The following is a 9,303-nucleotide window of genomic DNA, read 5'->3' as shown; positions in this document are numbered from 1 at the left end:
CACAGAGTCATGTGTATTTTGTCTTTTCCTCGGGCTGGTGATCCTTGCGGTCGTTCAGCCCTGGAGTCCAGATTATTAGTGTTTTAATCACATTTAGTGTTACATTTTAGATCACCACAATAGGATATCCACAAGTTAGGATTCAGGCATTTGTTTTAGTTTGATATCGTAATCATTCTATGATTGAGTCGTTAACAGAACCAGCAGTTAGCAGCAATAACTTCAAATCAATGACATTTGCAAGCATTCCTTTATACACAGCATTTCAGTCAGGTTGAGGTCTGGACTTCCATGATGTAGATTTGCTGCTGTGCTTGGGGTCATTATCCTGTTGCATGTGTAGCCGGATGGGCTACTCGCCTTTCTTTTCTCTCTCTCTCGCTCGCTCGCTCTACTGCTCTCGCTCTCTCCTGCGCTCGCTCTTACTGCAAAACTAGGTCAATTGGGAACCCACCTGCATATTGATTGCAGGCTGGCACCAGGTATAAAGCTAAGCCGGTGCTTCTTTGGATTATTCCTCCCATGCATTCAGCGCAAAGCAGCAGTAAATGCTGACACTCTGCGACGGACTGATCGGCAAGAGTAGATCATATGACAGCCACAGCGCGGCAGGTTGTTTTATTCCGGCGTTGCGAAGAGAGGTGCTTGTGTGATTCCCCCGCCAGTGAGAGTATAACGCCTCCGGTCCTGGGGGTGTGATTGCTGCCTTCACCTCCGTGGCAACTCACACAGCCTTAAGTGAAGAATCAAGACACCTGCCTAGCCGTTGTTGTGAGGGCTCCTCCTCAGTGGAGCCTGCTGTCTTGTCTTGTCTTGTTTGGTTTTGAATTGTTTTACCTTGTCTTATCTTGTTTTATTAAGTAGGCCTACCATTTCCTGGTTCGCCTGGTTTTATTTTATTTTATTTCTGAACTGTGGCGTGTGCCCACGCTTCTGTGATCGGGCTGAAGCCATTCTTTGCCTGAGTGTCGTGCCGGGGATTTTAAATTGCCCCCGTTGCTGGTCTTAGCCTGTGGGGAGCCAGACCAGCTCGCGATTGAGGCTGGGACCATTACTACCAGTACGAGTGGACCCGTGGGGCACAAGCCTTCCTGTGTGTGTGTGTGTGTGTGTGTGTGTGTGTGTGTGTGTGTGTGTGTGTGTGTGTGTGGTTTCTTTTATTAAAGTGTGCTTTAGTTCTTTTTATCATCTGTAGCGAGCCTGACGCTCAGTGTCCTTTTATTCTTTTAACATATTTTTCTGTGTTTTCTTTTAGTGAACGGAGGACGTACCAGTGGCCCTGGGACCTTAGGTGGTGGGTCGTTTTCACACTTTCTTTTGTACAGCACCGGGTGGGCTGCAGTGATTTTCGTTTTGTGTGATTTTCTTTTGGGTCCACGGCTGCTGGTAAGTCCAAGTTCCATGTTTGTTTTATTTTCACTTTAGGACACTGTCAACAATGACGCTACATCTTGGTTTCTAAATATTTTATTTATTTTTACTATAAATAAAACTGTTTTAATATTGGAGCCAACCTGCCTCAGTGTGCATCCTTGAATCTGTGCGGCCTCCTTTTATTCTTTTTTATCTATTTTTCTTAAATATATTTCCTAGGGGTGAAAATCCCCTAGGTGGCGTTGTCATTTTATTTCCTTTTATCTAACCCCGCCGACCACTTGGTCACATACTTGGCGTTGGTCGACAGGATGCACATTTGAGGTAGATGTTTGGTTTTGTAAATTGTTTTATTTTTGTAGAGAGCATAGTTTACCTGTTTGAAGGCTCTATTTTTTTTAAGTGTGATTATAGACAAGACAGCAGTATCCAGGTTTAGGAGGAAGAGTAATAGGATTTTAGCACCTTGCTGATTTAATTTTCCCTGTTTTGGTCTAAAATTTATTATGGAGGAAGAATTGCAGCAACTTAGAGACTTGGTAGCACAGTTAAAAGCAGATAATGAGCAATTGCGCCGGGATAGAGGCGCTGTGCTGGAGTCTGGTGGTGGTGGTGCTGCGTCGGCCTCCTTCGCACCAGCTGGTTGCATACCAAATGTTGGTAGCCAGGCTGCTGTTACAGAGCGTTTGGTGGTGGTGCCTAGGGACCGTAAATGTCCCATGTTTAATGGCAGAACGGGCATCAATATAGCTGAATGGGTCGAAGAGGTTCAAGCGTGCATGCGTGCCCGGCACCTGTCTGTTGCTGATCAAGCATTCTTTATTTTTGACCATTTAGAGGGAGAAGCAAGGGAGGAGATCAAATTTCGCCCTAATTCAGAGCGAGGGGATCCTGCTCGGGTGTTGACCATTTTAAAGGAACTGTATGGTAATGCGCAGTCCTATGTCACTCTGCAGCAGGCTTTCTTTTCGAGGAGACAGCGGGAGGGAGAGACTGTGCAGGAGTTTTCCTTAGCGCTAATGGCTTTGATGGAGCAAGTGAAACAAAGTGCACCTGATGGCATGCGTAATGCAGAGGTGTTGCTCCGAGACCAGTTTGTAGAACATGTTGCTGACAGTGCTCTCCGCAGAGAGCTTAAACAATATGTTCGCCGTGTGCCTACTGCCACCTTGTTAGAGGTGCGCGGGGAAGCGATTAGATGGGAAAGAGAAGGGTTTTCAGGCGGTGTTCACGATCGTGACTATTCTCATCCATCAGCGTACGGTTTCCAGTGTGGGGTGCACACTAGCCCTAGGTTCACTCCTGTTGGTACGCCTGAGTCCGAGTGGCGTGAGTTAAAGGAACTCCTAAAGCGCCAACAAGAGCAGCTAAATCAGCTCACTGAGACAGTGGTTTCTTTACAGAACCCCCGAAGAGGTGTTCGGCCTTCACGGGCTGGCTCGGTGATTTGTCGCCGGTGTCAGCAGCCAGGACACTTTGCTAGGGAGTGCACTGGGGAGCGGGCTTCACGCCGCACCAGAGCAGGTTCTGATTCAGGCCCTTCTTATACCGCAGTTGGCAATCATTTTCCTGCTACCCAGTCGGAAAACTAAAACCCTCTGAGCTGCAGAGTCACAGTTCAGGTGGGGAGTTCACTGGCTCACAGAAGGATAAGATGGGCAGGCTAATTTCATCGTGTCCAAAGATGGATGTGCTGATTAGCGGGGTGACTGTCCCTTGTTTGGTGGATACTGGTTCCATGGTTTCCACCATCACGGAAAGTTTCTTTTTGGCACATTTTGCCCCTTGGGGACAAGAACGCCTTCAGTCATGCCATTGGTTGCAGCTTCGGGCCGCCAATGGGTTGGCCATTCCTTACATTGGTTATTTGGAGCTCAGTGTACTCCTGTGTGGCAAGGAAATGCCCTCTTGTGGGATCCTCATAGTGAAGGACCCTCCTGGTGCCACGCCCTCTGTTCCTGGTATTTTAGGAATGAATGTCATCCGTCGCTGTTATCAAGAGCTGTTTGGGGCTTTCGGTGGCTCCTTGTTTAATTCTCCTTCTGTGTCACAGGCACCGAGACCAGTTTTGGAGGCCTTACATCAGTGTCACCAGTCTGCAGCTCAAGCCCCAGAGGACCGTGCTGGTACCGTCAAGGTACAGGGCCCGCGGGCCGTGCGGATACCTGGTGGTGTCATGCAGCTGGTGGCCACCACCTGTTCACAGCAGTTGTCAGGCCAATCTGTGCTTTTTGAGCCTCCTGAGTCCGGGCTACCATTTGGGTTGCTGGCCTCACCATGTTTGGTCCAGGTGGATAAGGGCGTTGCCTATATCCCAGTCACTAATGTGGGAACAGCTGAAGCTGTCCTCCACCCACGGACCCATTTAGGAGTAATCAGCCAAGCTACTGTTGTTAGCCTCCCTGCTGGTGTTAGCGAGGAACACTCTTTTCCCATTACAGTTTCCTCCCATACAACCAGCAGCCCTGCTCAAGACATGGTGGATGCGATTGACCTGTCTGCTCTCACTGAGTCAGAGCAACATGAGGTACGGTTACTTTTGCAGAAGTACCGCTCTGTTTTCTCCACTCATGAGGGAGACTTGGGCTGCACGAACCTTATCTCGCACGATATACCTCTGCTTGATGACGTACCCGTCCGGCAGAGGTACAGGCGAATTCCTCCTTCTGATTATGAGGCCGTCAGGGCCCATATCAATCAGCTATTGGAGACCCAGGTAATTAGGGAGAGTAGCAGTCCGTATGCCTCCCCCATCGTGTTGGTCCGCAAGAAGGATGGAAGTCTCCGTTTGTGCGTTGACTATCGTTTGCTGAATAGCAAAACGAGGAAGGACGCCTTCCCGCTACCTCGCATTGAGGAAACTCTGGATGCCCTTGCTGGCGCACGCTGGTTTTCTACCATCGACCTGGCCAGCGGGTACAACCAGGTGCCAGTCTCTGAGCAGGATAAGCCTAAGACCGCTTTTTGCACGCCGTTTGGCCTGTTCGAATGGAATCGAATGCCATTCGGGCTGTGCAATGCTCCTGGTACTTTTCAGCGCCTAATGCAGCGGATGTTCGGGGATCAGCAGTGTCAGTCGCTACTGCTGTACCTGGACGACATCATTGTGTTTTCCTCGTCCGTTTCTCAGCATCTGCAACGGCTAGAGATGGTGATGAAAAGGCTGCAGCAAGAGGGGCTTAAGGCTAAGTTAGAAAAGTGTACCTTTTTCCAGCCAAAGGTCAACTACTTGGGTCATGTCATCTCGTGTGAGGGCGTCTCCACCGATCCAGCTAAGGTTGACGCAGTAGCCAAGTGGCAGTGTCCTCGTTCTGTGTCGGAGCTGCGATCCTTCTTGGGTTTCGCTAGCTATTACCGGCGTTTTGTGGAGGGGTTTGCCACATTGGCGGCTCCCCTGCATCAAGTGGTGGCTAAATTGGCTGGCACCAAGACAAAGAAGGGCTCGGGACAGAGTTTGAGTGCTATCTGGACACCTCAGTGTGAGGAGAGTTTTGAGGCCCTGAAAGCCAAACTTGTGTCTGCCCCTGTGCTGGCGTATGCTGATTTCACACGTCCATTCATATTGGAGATTGACGCCAGTCACAGTGGCTTGGGTGCAGTCCTCTCCCAAGAAGTAGAGGGTGTTGTCCGGCCAGTGGCTTATGCCAGTCGAGGTCTCCGGCCCCATGAGCGCAATATGGACAATTACAGCTCTATGAAGCTGGAGTTTCTTGCGCTCAAGTGGGCCATGGCCGAGAAGTTTCGGGAGTACTTGCTGGGGCACAAGTGCGTGGTTTACACTGATAACAATCCACTCAGTTACCTCTCTTCAGCTAAGCTGGGTGCCACCGAGCAGAGGTGGGCCTCCCAGCTGGCGGCATTCGACTTTGAGATTAAGTATCGCTCAGGCCGCAGTAATAGGAATGCTGATGCTCTCTCCCGACAGTATGAGACGAGCTCCAGCCTGGCCGAGGGCGTGTTGCTTGGGACTCCCATCCCCACTTCGCTTCAGCAGGCTCCGTGTCCAGCAGTGCTGCCCGCTGTTACTCAGTCGGAGATTGGGGCCTTTCCGTCTCATTCTCCAGGGGATATTCGTGCTTTGCAGGAGGCTGATCCCCTCCTCAAGGATTTCTTGGTATACTGGAGGAGGCAGTCCCCGCCCTCTTCGGAGGAAAGGAGTCAGCTCCCCAAACCAGTCATGGTTCTGCTGCGTCAGTGGGATCGTCTGGTGGAGAAGGATGGCATCCTTTATCGCCGTATTTTGCGTCCGGGTGGAGGTGAGGAAGCCCTCCAACTTGTTCTTCCAGAGGCTCTGAAGCCTGAGACCTTGAGGCAACTGCACCAGGACCATGGGCACCAAGGTATTGAGCGTACCACTGAACTGGTCAGGCAGCGTTGCTATTGGCCCGGGATGTCCTCTGACATCAAACAATGGGTTCAGCGTTGTGAACGCTGTCAGGTCGCGAAGGACTCAGAGTTGGGGCCTCATAGTTATATGGGCCACCTGTTGGCATCCAGGCCAAATGAAATTCTGGCCATAGATTTCACACTGTTGGAACCTTCTCGTAGTGGAGTCGAAAACGTCCTGGTCATGACTGACGTTTTCAGCAAATACACTGTCGCAGTCCCTACCCGGGACCAGCGGGCCTCTACTGTGGCCGAGGTCCTATTGACGGAGTGGTTTTTTAAGTTTGGCGTTCCTAGCCGCCTCCACTCTGACCAGGGTAGAAATTTTGAGAGTCTGGTGATGCAACAGTTATGTGAGTTGTATCGGGTAGCTAAGTCCCGTACAACCCCCTACCACCCAGCGGGTAATGGGCAGTGTGAACGGTTTAACCGAACCCTCCATAACCTCCTTCGGACCCTGCCATCATCGCGGAAACGCGACTGGGCTGCATGCTTACCACACGTGCTCTTTTGCTATAATAGCACGCCCCATCAGGGCACTGGAGAGTCGCCCTTTTTCCTGATGTTTGGCAGGGATCCTAGGCTGCCTATTGATTTCCTTCTAGGCCGGGTTCAGGACCCAGTGCCTGGAGAGGTTCAGGACTGGGTGGCCGAGCATCAAGCCAGGTTAATGGTGGCTTTTGAGGGAGCTCGGGCACGGTTGTCGCTGGCTGCTGACCGTCGCAAGGAGCGCCATGACCAGAGAGTCCACCCTGTTCCTTTAAAGGTCGGTCAGCTGGTGTATCTTCGAGATCACAGCGCCCGGGGCCGGCACAAGATCCAGGACCTATGGAGCTCTGTGGTCTATCAGGTGTTGAGGGCACCCCAAGAGAATGGGGCTGTTTACACCATTGCCCCCGTGGGAGACTTGGAGAAGGTTCGACATGTCCATCGCGACATGTTGAAGGCACAGGTCAGCCCAGGACCTCCTGCACCTGGTCCACAGGCTCCACCCCCGCCTGTGCCTGCTGACTCAGAGCGGACCTCTCTGAGTGATGATGAGTTGTGGCTCCTTGTCCCTGAGGTACCTTCACAACCTGTGGCACCTGTGGCGTCATCTTCTGATGCCTCTAGAGTTCCATCGGTGGAGCTCAGGTCTACTCCCAGTGTGATTGTAGCACCCTCGACCTCTGCTCCCCCAGGTTCTTCCTCAGGCTCTGTTGAACAGTCTGAGGTGAGTGGGTCACACTTGCGGAGAACAGCACGTTCAACAGCTGGTCAGCACTCGAATGTACATCACTTGCCACGTCCTGTTGAATCTGCACCAGTCGCTAATGCGCAGCTCGCCGTATTCAGGCCATGGTGTTAGGTTTCTTGAGTTATTGTCGGGGCGCCAATACAAAAAGGGGGGGTAGATGTAGCCGGATGGGCTACTCGCCTTTCTTTTCTCTCTCTCTCGCTCGCTCGCTCTACTGCTCTCGCTCTCTCCTGCGCTCGCTCTTACTGCAAAACTAGGTCAATTGGGAACCCACCTGCATATTGATTGCAGGCTGGCACCAGGTATAAAGCTAAGCCGGTGCTTCTTTGGATTATTCCTCCCATGCATTCAGCGCAAAGCAGCAGTAAATGCTGACACTCTGCGACGGACTGATCGGCAAGAGTAGATCATATGACAGCCACAGCGCGGCAGGTTGTTTTATTCCGGCGTTGCGAAGAGAGGTGCTTGTGTGATTCCCCGCCAGTGAGAGTATAACGCCTCCGGTCCTGGGGGTGTGATTGCTGCCTTCACCTCCGTGGCAACTCACACAGCCTTAAGTGAAGAATCAAGACACCTGCCTAGCCGTTGTTGTGAGGGCTCCTCCTCAGTGGAGCCTGCTGTCTTGTCTTGTCTTGTTTGGTTTTGAATTGTTTTACCTTGTCTTATCTTGTTTTATTAAGTAGGCCTACCATTTCCTGGTTCGCCTGGTTTTATTTTATTTTATTTCTGAACTGTGGCGTGTGCCCACGCTTCTGTGATCGGGCTGAAGCCATTCTTTGCCTGAGTGTCGTGCCGGGGATTTTAAATTGCCCCCGTTGCTGGTCTTAGCCTGTGGGGAGCCAGACCAGCTCGCGATTGAGGCTGGGACCATTACTACCAGTACGAGTGGACCCGTGGGGCACAAGCCTTCCTGTGTGTGTGTGTGTGTGTGTGTGTGTGTGGTTTCTTTTATTAAAGTGTGTTTTAGTTCTTTTTATCATCTGTAGCGAGCCTGACGCTCAGTGTCCTTTTATTCTTTTAACATATTTTTCTGTGTTTTCTTTTAGTGAACGGAGGACGTACCAGTGGCCCTGGGACCTTAGGTGGTGGGTCGTTTTCACACTTTCTTTTGTACAGCACCGGGTGGGCTGCAGTGATTTTCGTTTTGTGTGATTTTCTTTTGGGTCCACGGCTGCTGGTAAGTCCAAGTTCCATGTTTGTTTTATTTTCACTTTAGGACACTGTCAACAATGACGCTACATCTTGGTTTCTAAATATTTTATTTATTTTTACTATAAATAAAACTGTTTTAATATTGGAGCCAACCTGCCTCAGTGTGCATCCTTGAATCTGTGCGGCCTCCTTTTATTCTTTTTTATCTATTTTTCTTAAATATATTTCCTGGGGGTGAAATTCCCCTAGGTGGCGTTGTCATTTTATTATTTCTTTTATAACCCCGCCGACCACTTGGTCACACATGGCCTAATTTAGAAGAAGCTTTATCTGTCGGACAGACAGCCTCACATTTGACTCTAAAACACTTTGGCATACAGAGGAGTTCGTTGACTGCAAGGTGCTTTATTGCTTGTGTCTGCAGAAGAAGCTCAAATCACCACACTTGAACCAGCATATTTGACAGTGGGTTTGAGGTGTTTAAGTGTTTGAGTGTCTGAAATACTGACATGTGAACGCCAGAATATAATGGTGAGATTTTAGTGCTGGTTAGATTGCATACACACTGCACATTATAAGGTTTTACAATTTTGCATCTGTGACCATTCAAACACCAGACAGTACTGAATGTTTCTTCTTTCTTTGTGCAACTTTTTTTTTTTACAATCATAATGTCCATTTTGGGGTTTTGGATTTTTTAGGGAAAGAAGAGAAGTTTTATTTTTAATGATCAGTATCAGTGATTAATCACTACAGTGGCATAAATAAACTTGTCATGTTTTCACAGATTTATTTTGATGTTACATCATATTTGTAAGAGGAACATTCATTAGGTTTAAACAAAATCATACAAAAGAATTGTAACGCTTGCATATTGTTAACCTAGAAGCACTTTTAGTCTTTGTTAGGTTTATCGAAAAACAATTTGGCAAACACCCTTTTTTGAATGTCATGCTCTTGCAGGCTGCAGTAACATTTGAGTTTTGTAAGTGCAAAGGTCCATTCAAACAGGTGGTGACATTACAATCCTTGGTTTATGTACATTTTGGAGCTTGTCAACATTCAGCATTTCCAAAAGCAGAATAAAAATTTGAAAGCTTGAAGATATATTTACATGTACATTTATTTTCCTTCCTTTTGGTCATACAAATTCT

At 49.2% G+C, this 9,303-nt stretch overlaps 1 long non-coding RNA gene across 1 annotated transcript; it reads left to right on the top strand.

Moving 5' to 3' along the window:
* Window positions 1-696: 696 nt before the first annotated feature.
* On the top strand, window positions 697-8,296 carry LOC109195875 (uncharacterized). Its single transcript, XR_003219097.1, has 2 exons — window positions 697-1,386; window positions 8,044-8,296. It is a non-coding gene; the product is annotated as an uncharacterized LOC109195875 (long non-coding RNA).
* Window positions 8,297-9,303: the final 1,007 nt, after the last annotated feature.

Source organism: Oreochromis niloticus, linkage group LG3 (assembly GCF_001858045.2).
Source record: "Oreochromis niloticus isolate F11D_XX linkage group LG3, O_niloticus_UMD_NMBU, whole genome shotgun sequence".
NCBI lineage: Eukaryota > Metazoa > Chordata > Actinopteri > Cichliformes > Cichlidae > Oreochromis > Oreochromis niloticus.
Note: the sequence above shows the minus strand (reverse complement) of the source record. Positions and strands in the feature narration are given on the sequence as shown.